This window comes from Daucus carota, chromosome 2, assembly GCF_001625215.2.
Source record: "Daucus carota subsp. sativus chromosome 2, DH1 v3.0, whole genome shotgun sequence".
Classification (NCBI taxonomy): domain Eukaryota; kingdom Viridiplantae; phylum Streptophyta; class Magnoliopsida; order Apiales; family Apiaceae; genus Daucus; species Daucus carota.
Window position 1 is genome coordinate 18,198,995 of NC_030382.2, and position 11,674 is coordinate 18,210,668.

The following is an 11,674-nucleotide window of genomic DNA, read 5'->3' on the forward strand; positions in this document are numbered from 1 at the left end:
TCAGCCTGCTAAAACCCCTGAACCACGAACCAAAAGCTCTCCAAGACCTATACTTCCCAAGTATACTCTTCTAGCTAACTAGTTCCCTTGTTCCCTTGTTTCACAAGCTCGATACACAGCAACAAAACATTACACCTTGAACAATACAATGAATAAGTGTAATACAACCGAAACTATGAACTCTCAATATAGATATATATGCAAATATAAGTACTAGAGCTCAACAAAAGATTTAGCAATGTAAAGAGTTGTATTTCAGAAAGCTTGGTGTGTTCTCCTTGTTCTCTACCGAAAATGAAAGCACACACAAATTTATATACATCATACCAACGGTCATTATCCAACAAATTTCCCAACGATCTTGGTAACAACCTCACGTTTAAATTTGAATTGAATGATGAACGTTTGGATGATATATGTTTACTGAGTAAAAGATAAAATACGTTTGAAATCATCTCAGTAAGACATTTAAACTAAAACCCGTTTGAAACAAAATAGGAGTTTGTTAAAGATAAGATCGATTTGAAATAAATTCTCCTATTTGTTAGGAAAACGTTTTTGAATGAAACTCTTTATAAAACTGAGCTCTAATATTTATATCAGATATATATAAATATTAGAATCCTTACAAAGTCGTTTCCTATTAACTCTCCTTGAAACTAGACTTTGATCTTTATCCGATTGTTTCTCTGTTCACGCTGTAAGCCTGCTGATAGCTTGTAAATATCCCTGTAAGCTTGCTGACAGCTATAATCATGCTAACATCCTGAAATACTGTTAGTCCGCATAAACAACCTTTGATAGCATGCTTACACATATCAGTTTCATGTTATTAGCTTGCTGTTAGTGTCATCATCAAAACCTTGAGAGTATCACAATGGAGTTGAAAAAGCAAATATATATAGGGCACTTACCTTTTGACGGATAACTGGAGACGGCTCAAGGATTTCCATCCAAAGATATATGTTATATTCATTTTTTTGGCGCTTAACATATCCTAATTTGAAAATTTCCGCGTAAAGTCATACTTTGGACAACCAATAGACATTCCGTCTAAAGTTAGGAGCAAACACAGTTTCTATAACATCGTCAAAAGCTCCAGAAGCTTAAAAATTTAAAATATTGAATGTCATCAAGTACTTTTGACGGCATGTTGACTTTGAGTTAAATTTAAAAGGGTCCATTGTTCTCACGAATTTCGCATTGGCGTCAAAAGCTCCCTTACAGATATTGATACACTCACCAACCAAAAGAACATATGTAATGCATCTGTTACTTGTTTATAACTTACGTAAAATATATTTCACTTCACAAAATTTATTCACTCCAAGATTTAATATTGAATCTTGAGACATGATCAAGAAATGATCTTCTTCAAAAAATTCTTTAATGCAGCTTTATTTTTCTGTGATGAAAAATACACTAGTAGTTTATTCTACATCATTTTAGGGACTTCACTGTATAGTATATTTTGCACTTAAACTAAACACAAATAATTGATCTTAAGGAGTCAAAGTGACAAATGAATTATTATCATGTTATATATTACTTGCCCAAAAAATCATATATCGAGTGTTATTATAGTAACAAAAATTTGTCATAATATTATACATTATCTTTGTTACAAGGGTTTTTCCAATATAGCAATAAACATTTGATAAAATCGTTATGTATATTCTTCAGAGATATACCACAAAATAATTATAGGGTAATAATTTTGAAATAAGGTAGTAATTTGTCCTGCATAAAAGAAAATCTTAATTTAAAGTTGATATGCTTTCCTTTTGACAATTACAAATAACTAGCACAAGCTTTATATACCAATTGTATCCTAAATTTTAAAATCAGATTACAAACTAGTTTAACTATGTATCATAACATAATTTATCAATAAATTTCTCAAGATAAGAATTTGCACAATATAAATATTTGATCTTTGGATTATTATCCATGGACCATATTTTACTTGGATAGTTTAATTTTGGTCAGAGAAACAATATATATCTAATGAAGTATTTATATTATTTTGTGCTAGGTGGGCTTTTAGTTAACTATTTTGTCTCCATGAAGTATAGTAGGCCCATTAGGGTGCTAATAATAATCAATACATATATTAAGAAAGAAAACCCTAATTAGTGTCTCGCGGCCACAATCTTTCAACTATATAAAAAAATCGCAAGCTTCTTCCTCTTCATTTGGCTGCTCATTTGGCTGCTCTCCTGCTATACATTGACAGGTATTGATCATCTAATAATAGTATACCATTCAATTTATATATTTGATAATTTTGTGTGAGGTTCATGTTTTCTTAATTTCATAATGAGACCCTGTGAGCATAGGAGACCTAACATATGGTTCAATTTATATCATCTTGAATACTCTATTAAATTAATTTACTCATCTATGTGAATTTAATGTGTTTTAGATCTGATTAATAATAGTATTGTAAATGAATTTAGAACGAAATTATATCTTAGCTTAATCTACCAATATCTACATTTAAATATTATGTAGTGCCTCTTTAGTAGATATTACCTCATTGGAAAATATGCATTTTTTTTCTCCCATCATCTAATTGGTCTCTTTTTTTATCAAATAAATAGATATTAACAATAATTTAAAAGCTTACAACTATGATTTACTTGTCTTATTTCCACTCCAACCATCTTATATATTGTTTGGTTAGACGATGGAATGAGTTCAAAATTAGGAATGAAATTGTTTGGTATGAGGCTATAATTAACTCTATATTAAATCCACCTTTATGTATTATGTGTTTAGTATTATTTAGGTATTATGTGTTCACTAGGCTCTTAATGAAGTTATGAAAAAAAATTATATTCTTATCAATATTCATTTTAGGCTAATATTTATTTCCCTTGTAAACATGTGATTTGACAAGCACTAAGGAAAACTTTTGTATTCAAAAAAGTAATAGTAAAATTTTCTTTTTAACATACCTATATACAAGGGTGTCCTTTAAATATCATTTACACTATTTTAATTTTATATAATTACCCAAATTATATCATAGTATACATTACACAATGTTTTTTTAATCTTTTTCAAGTGCTATAAAATTTGCACCTCTATCTCTTCTACATTCTTCAGCCAATCTTCTCTATTATTGAAATTTTCTAAAGGAGTGTAGTGATAATCCTTTTTGAATATTTGGTTGTACCTTTTTTTCGACCAAAACCTAATTATGCTAATATTTTCATCTAATTATTGCTACCAAAAATATGATAGTTTTTTTTAAAGAAAATTCAAAACCATGATCATTAATTATGAAATTTTCACTCGATTTCATGGTATTTTATTGCATAGGATTTGAACTCAACTTTGGGGTTCTATTATTATAATAGTATTGCACACAAGTGTCTAAGTATCATATTACTTATATATTTCTTAGAGCATTTTATCATTCAGTGATAATACACAAGTATGTCTTTCTCCTTGTCAAAGGCTTAATGTGCTTGACACCATCATCATGTGATATGTTATACCGACAACATGAAGGAGTCATAAATTCATTTATTGTTATTAACCGAATATTTTTTAATCAATACCAAATATATCTTTATAGTACTAATGCTTTCTTATACTCGTGTATATGCTCAACATTTCCGCGAGACCATCTCTATTATCGTAAAATACAAAATAAATGATAAACAAAACTATATGTCAAATTATGAATTGAACTTAATTGAAAAGATTAAGAGTTGATTTTAGGCTAAAAGGTCATGTGTCTTACTAATTTGATGTACTAGTTATCTTTTCAATCTAAAATTGCTACATATATATTTAAAATCTCAAAAAAAATAGTCGGGTAAGGTCTGAACCAAGATTAATATATTCGCTCAAGCAGAATTAAAGTTACTTTTGTAGGAGTTGAGTTGATGCATTTTGTTGATATAAAATATGTTGGTAGTAGACTTTTATTTTTAACATCTTAGATTTGGAAAAAGTGTGTATGTGAGCACTCTTTGGTTATGATGTCAAAATTTTGTTCGGTCTTATTTCTTGTATTCTTGCAATTTATTTATTTCTTATAATTTCATATTTTAGTATATAACACAAATTGATTAGGCAGATAGGCACACATGATCCATTGTAGAAGCATGAATTTTCAGGATATGACCTTCTTCTAAAACAACTCTCTTCTATAATCTAATATCATAAAAAATTATGAACATACTCATAGATTCTTACTTCAACAAATTACGAGCTATGCTTTGAGCCGAAGCGCAAGTCCAACAATTTATCTAAATGAGCTTCTAAGCTCAGGTAGAGGGAATGTGACATAAAATGCTGCTCCAACAGTATTACAGGGATTCTCTAAATCCCAAAGACATCCTCAATATCACTAGTTAGGTCATATTATTTTGCCGAATCCCTAAGACATACTCAATATCACTAGTTAGGTCATATCATATTTTTTGTTAACTAGTAATCATTCCCTATTTCATTTTTTGGAAAAAAATTCAATTTTACCCCGTCCATGTCGGAGACAGCGGGGCAGCGTTACACAATTGGTGCAGAGAGCCTCTAGAATAAGGAGGCCGCCATCAACCATTGACCCCACTATTTTGTAGATCTTAGGTCATTTATCCCCACTATATATTACCCCTTTCATATTTGAAATACATAATTATGATAAGAATCATGATGAATATAGGGACAACTCTTTACTGGTTTAAATATATTATTATAATAAAATGAGGAATATATATAAAAATCGTTGTTGGAAGTCGACATACAAATTAGTAATGCTAAATCACTAAGATATTTATTTCATAATATATATAAAATAAAATGCTTTAGAACACTTTTAAACTTACTCTAAATAATATTTACATCCTCATCTCATTTTTATCATACTTTAGAAAGTTTGGAACTTGATGCCCATATACTAACCCAAAAAAACAACGTTCACCTTTGAATATATTTTCAGTCATGACTACAACTTGTTCTTGTTAAAATAAAAATAACATTTCTCTTTCTTTTCAGCAATCAACGTTTTTTCTAAGTCATAAAGAACAATCTTTCAAGTTTAAATTGCAATAACACCTCTATTAATTAATTGACAAATATTTAAAATGATTCCTTCCTAAAACAGAAGTTTCTCTTCTCTTCTTATTCTAAATTTATCGTCATTTTAACATTATGTTCACACTTGTTTGATCAACAAAAATATGTTGGTTATCATAATATATGGTGTTAAACTCTAACTAGCTTCTTTTCACATGTGTGAAGTTATTAATTATATTCAATCCACTATCTAGGTGTTGGTGTGAGCATAGAAGATATATATGATTCCCAATAACTACATATGGTGGATGCAAAATGAGTATAGTGAAGAGACCATTTGATATTTAATGCATGAACTAAATATGATGGATGTAAGTGTACAGTTGATTTTTATATGGAAATTACTAGGTACCCAAAAATTGTTTCCAAATACTTTGCCCAAATGCTAGTTGGCTGTGTTTGATTAGTTCCACTTACCTTAAAAATAATGGACCCCTATATGCACATGAACCACCTAATTAAAATCAGTTCCATGTCATTTAATAAAATAATAGGGGACAAGATTTGAGATATATAATATTATTGTTTTTATATTATAAAGATTACTGTTTTTGATAAGTTTTGTAATATAACAAATTGAAATTGATATTTTTTAAGAAATAGTTGGGACGAGTACTATTTGTTTACCCGGTAACTCTTAGACATATGCGTGATGTGCAGGGTTGTGTGACATGGAGAAGAATAACTCCGAAAATACTGTTTCCAGACGTAGAGAGGTGCCCAGAAAGATCAACTCCATCTTCATCGATTTTAGCAGTTACCAAATGAAGCAAGTTGGTGGACACAGTCATAATAATCTACCAAGCAGGTGACCAATTAAACTTAAGCACTTTGCGTCTTCTTTCAAACTTCAGTGCAATGTGCATCAGTAGTGACTTGGCACAAGCTCAGCTTGGTTCATGATCTTTTAATTAAGTTAATGTAGCAATTAGAATGCACATATATGACTAGAAAAAATTGAAAACAAAACATGTGTGCAGGAATGACTCCGGGCAATTCGCAAAATCTGGAGAGGACGGTGCTGGTATAAAGGCAAATGAAAATTCTGTGGAGCATAGTTTTGGTAAAAAGGCAAAAGGAAGAGATGATCTGGCTGGTTTTAGTTTGAGGTGAACTTTCTATTACCTATAGGTCATATTACTAATATTGTGTTTCATTAGGAACAATGAAACAGAATGTAATCAAATGATTAAAAATAAATGAAAATAATAGATGAAGAAGGGAATTTGAAAAATATTTAGAGAGTGCAAAATTGATATAGTGAGATTTGAGAAAAAAAATCAGTATAGGAGGAAATTGAGCATAAATTGTTACAGTGTCTTCTTTAAGTATATGGTTTAAGAAATAAAATGGAGGGCTATTCAATAAATTGATAAACTTACTTTAACATAGTTCAAATTTAATTGTATTTATTTCAAATTCATTCACCTCAACCAAACACAACATAAGATCTCAAATAAGCTCAAATGAGGGAAACAATAACGATATATTATTATGCAGATGTTCGGTTACGCAGTTATATCTTTTAAATAGTGTCAAAAGTTTTAGTTTGAGAGGAACTTTCTATTGTTTGCACATCATCTTATTCATATTCTGCTTGTTGTATTAAGAGCTCGAATTTGCACAAACTGATGGATATATGGAAATTATTGCTGTATTTAATTGGGGTATATGAATTTGAAAGGATTCGAATGAAATTCAAACTATATGTAATGGACAATTATTTATATATTGCATTTCCTTCCTCCAATCTTGACATCCGATACTAGAGATCACACCTTCTCAATTTATGAAGGAATGCTTCATTATCTGCTAAACACTTTTTTTTTCAAATCTTAGGATATCAGTTTTGTACTCACTCAATTTTTTCAAAACTTCCCTATTAACTCTATTATTTGCATTTACATTTAAGCATTTCATTCCTTTCTCCCATATTAAGATATATTATACAAATGTCTCGTTCCGTATCTGTGGTACTCTACCAAAATTAATATAAGATGTGATTTTCAAAAAATTGGTGTCAGATGGCTATACACTGGCTATGTCGTGGCCATATTACACATTTATCAAAACAAACATTTTTTTAGGGTGATCTGAAAACTCAGAGAAATTTGAACGAACTGAGTGTTAAAGTTATTTGTCATGAAATTGTACCAATGACTTGAATATTTTCTCTTCTTCATTGGCAAATGTTCTAGTCTATCTTGCCTTCTATAGCTAGCCATAAACTTGATCATATATATACATTGGATAGAGTCCCTATTTAATTAAATTGGCTGATGTTAAACCACCACCAGTACTTTATTTAACATTCTCAAGTGACGCAGAGAATATGTTGCTGAGAAGACTCGAAAGAAATATGAAAAACGCGGTGAGGTCGACCTGCATATTTTTTGTTTACTTTACTATTTATTTTATTTCTTATAGAAAGCTGATAATATTTTTCTTTGTTATAGAAAAATGTTAAAGAGGATCGTGCAATTGATACAAAAAAGGCAGTTTACTCCGAAACCCGCGAGGATCACAAAAAGAAGGTAACAAATGGCCCTTTTATATTTCTCGACAAATATTATAAATATTTTTGTTTTCCAGATTTAGCATTTTTATATTTCATGACCAATTACTTTTTTCAACAAATTACATGTAGGCAAAGAAAAATGGTCAAAATCCTGAAGAAGGTGTTAATGAGGTTCAGGAGATTGAGGATGAGAAGATATCATACCTTCATCTTGAAGCTGGTGGTGCTAACTCGATTGTTGGAAGAAGTGGCATAACAAGGAAGTCAAAGAAAAAATTGACAAAAAATGACAATGCAACATCTGTAGAATTGCAAAAAGTGAGCGAAAAGTTAGCTGCAGCAATGGAGGAGAAGATGCAGAAGAAATTGAGGAAGATTTTTGAAAAACTTGGTGAATTGAATCCAGGTCTAAACATTAATATAGAAGAATTGTTTGCTGAAAGTTCTGCTAATGCAACTGAAGATCGAGATTCGGAGGATGGAGAAGAAGTGAATGGAGATGAAGGCGATGCAGATGGATAAGATGCTGCATTGACATAAGTCAGATGTTGAATTTACATTTGTTTAAATTCTCTCGCGAATTTGGTCTAGCTTATGTATGAGACTAAATTCTCTCGTGAATTTGTTTTATTTTGTCTTAAACTTACTTTATGAACGGTTTGTCTGATGATGTTGTGACAACCTGAGTGCTGATTTTGAATTGGTATTATGGTTATGAATTATATTGATGCTTGGATTTGTGTCATAAAAACATGCCTCGATAGTCTATTTTTAGCAATATCCTTTTGTTTTTTTTAAAAAATTTGTTGCAATTGTGTTCCAATTTGTTGACATTTAGTATTACAACAGCTAAACAATTCATTGCAATTGGACTGATTAAAGTTGCCTTAAGGTGGTTAGTTAGCCAACAAAAACTACTACTGCAATGATTTACCTGTGTTGCTGTAAAAATTATTTTGTTGCGACACAGGCTTTATTGTAATAATTGTATGTTGTTGCATTACATTGCACAGATTGTTGCTATAAGGCCTCTATTGCATCACGGACGGATGCAACGCCAAAAATTTGCATATTTGTTGCAATACAATGTACTGCCACATACATAACCCATAAGACAATATATTTTTGTTGTTGCTATATGCATTCTATGGTGTAGTGGTCCTTCCATTACAATTAAATTCATGTGTAGTTCCCGACACTAACTTTAGCTTCACATATTATTTATATATGTAGAAATAAAACATAGATTTGTAAGATGCTTTATTGTATAATTAAGTCAAGTATATGACAATTTTGTAATTTGTTTATTTCTACTAATATTTTACATTGTAATTAGGAGTTGCTGATGACGGATCAAACCATGGAAGATAACACATTGGAGGTTTTCATAAGGGCTCTTTCCTCGAGTAAACTAGGTGAAGTCATCAAAGGTAGTTGATAGTTGATACTATCATGTAGATTTTTTGCCAGCTCTCACATTTCTTTGTAGCCATTTATCTTTTTTGCCAGCTCACATTTCTTTGTAGCCATTTCTCCTCTTTGTTTGAGCCATTCTTGAATATGTAATTTCAGAAGAAAACAATGGGTTGACTGATATCCCGGCTGATGATTCCACTGGCAAGAAAGGTTTGGTTGTACAAAAACGACAGATTCATCGACGAAAAGTGCAAATGTATGAACTTGATCAGATAACAAAGCCTATTGGGGAAACTAATGTGTAGCAGGTCTTGTGGCCCGAGACTTACTACTAGTAGCATCTTCAGGACATCATCCGTCATCACAGGGTCCACTCATAAAGGAGGATATACTGTGTCAAGATCAAGATCCATCAAATGATATGCCAACTCTTCGACGCACCACCACATTTCAGGTTGTCAATGTGGTTGAGAACTTGCACGTTGAAGAAGAATATTGCAATAATATACGCGTCAGGAGGAGGCAGAGGCAGACTTAAGAAAGTGGTAAACACTTTTACACATATAAGCCTATATAATTGAATTGATCACTTGTTATATACTAAACAATAATCTCTTCCTTCAATTAAAATAAACAGAAAATGCTATAATTTCTTTATACATACCTAGTATTAATGTGTTCAATACTAGAATTCGACCATGCATTAATCATATTCCATGGAAAACAAACATGAGTTGAAAAATTGCACAAAAGTTCACTTTATCATTTCTTGCAAAGCGTGAACATATCTTTGAGGTGCAACTGGTTTTCATCTTTCCATGTGCATATTTAGTTGGTGCAGGTTAATTCTCATCATATTTGGGGAAGTCAATGTGAAATATTGCATAAAACATGCACATCAACCTTTTAATCTGTACATTATCACGGTATAAATATACTATGTCTGTCTTGAGAAGTATCCTCCAATTATTTGTTAGAAGTGGTGCTAATGTATAGAATTGTGTTCTTGTGTATAGGTTTGGATCAGTCAGGGAGTTGTGGGAACATAAGTCATGACCAGGTTTCTAGAAACTTGTGATAAAGATGTGGCAATGTTGTTCTATAAGACTATATACATTACTAATGTCGTGGATTGTCTTGTTTGGTGTTAAAACTGAGAATATATGTCTTTGCATGTTGGAAGACGGTGATTTTTTTTTTGAAATTTGAGCAATTACAGTCAAAAAATTCAAAATTTTATACAAGCATGAGAATATTCATGAACCAATATCTATACCCCTGTTGTGGTTAGTTTGTTTATTAGATTTTATAATTTAGTTATTATTATTCATACAATATAAAATAATATTATTATTTAAAGGTGTTTAATATACAATTTTTAAAACATATTACTATTTATAAGTTATTTATTATTTCAGATTTTCATATTACAAAAAATTATAAATCATAATGATATAATATACATGTAGGGGATGGTTGAACGAGCAACCAAATTGAGATTGATTAAAAAACAAACATGCGGTCTAGATTGCATGTGCACAGACTAAGCAAAGGCTAATGCAGAGCATCTGTATCACCCCACACCCCACGTCTTTCACGTCAAAACCACTGGCCATCAACTGTGTGCACATTTTTACATAAAGAATTTCTATTTTAGAATAATTTTTTCATTTTTTTCTGATAACATATAATGTTGTGTGCAAATCACAAAAAATAGTAATATTCAATCCCAAAATCCTATATAAAACATAAGAATTAAAAATAACATTACAGTCTAGTTCAGGTTTTTTTTTCAAAATAATTCATGTGTTATAATTTTCTTCTATATTATGTATTTTATATTTAAGTTTTGTACCTTTCTTTTGTAATTTTCTATTGTGTGCTGTATATTATGTTATATTTTTTTTCTCTTTATTCTAGTTTTTTAATATTTTTTTCATTTTTAATATGTTTTGTAGTTAATTTTTATTTTATAATTTTTTATATTATATGAATTTTACATTCGATATATTATGTACTCATTAACGTAAAAATTATAATAATTTATATTATTTTCTTAAAGAACTAAAATTTATACAAAAATTATTATATGAAAGAAAAGTATTAATTGTCAACACTGTGTTTTGTATAAGAAATAGTTAATAGAATATTAGAAAAATAATGTTTTGTATTTTCTGTTAGGTCCGTGAGTCAGCAGACATGACGTGATAAGAAGCAGCTGACAACAAGTGGACGTGACGAGAGCAAGGCGACATGTGGGAAGCGTGATGACTAGCACGTGACAAGGAAGAATGGAAAGAGTCAAGGGACGTTGAGAGAGAATCGGGAGGATTTAACAAAATCAGTTATCTAGGATAAGCATGAAGAGAGTGGGCAACGGGCATGGATCAGAAAATTCAAATTGTACTAAATTGTAGTATAAATAGAGGTTAAGAGAAGAGTTGAGGACTCACTCATACACTTGTACTCAAACACAAATTCTACATACTGAAGCATTCTTTCGGCTAGGAACATCCCACCCGCGGTTTTTACCTCTTAAGGGGTTTTCCGCGTAACCAACTCTTTTGTCTTTTATTTGTTTTTTACTTTCATATTTCGATTAAGACTCTTTGGCAATTAACCTAAAAAAGCACGTAAAAACAATTGGCG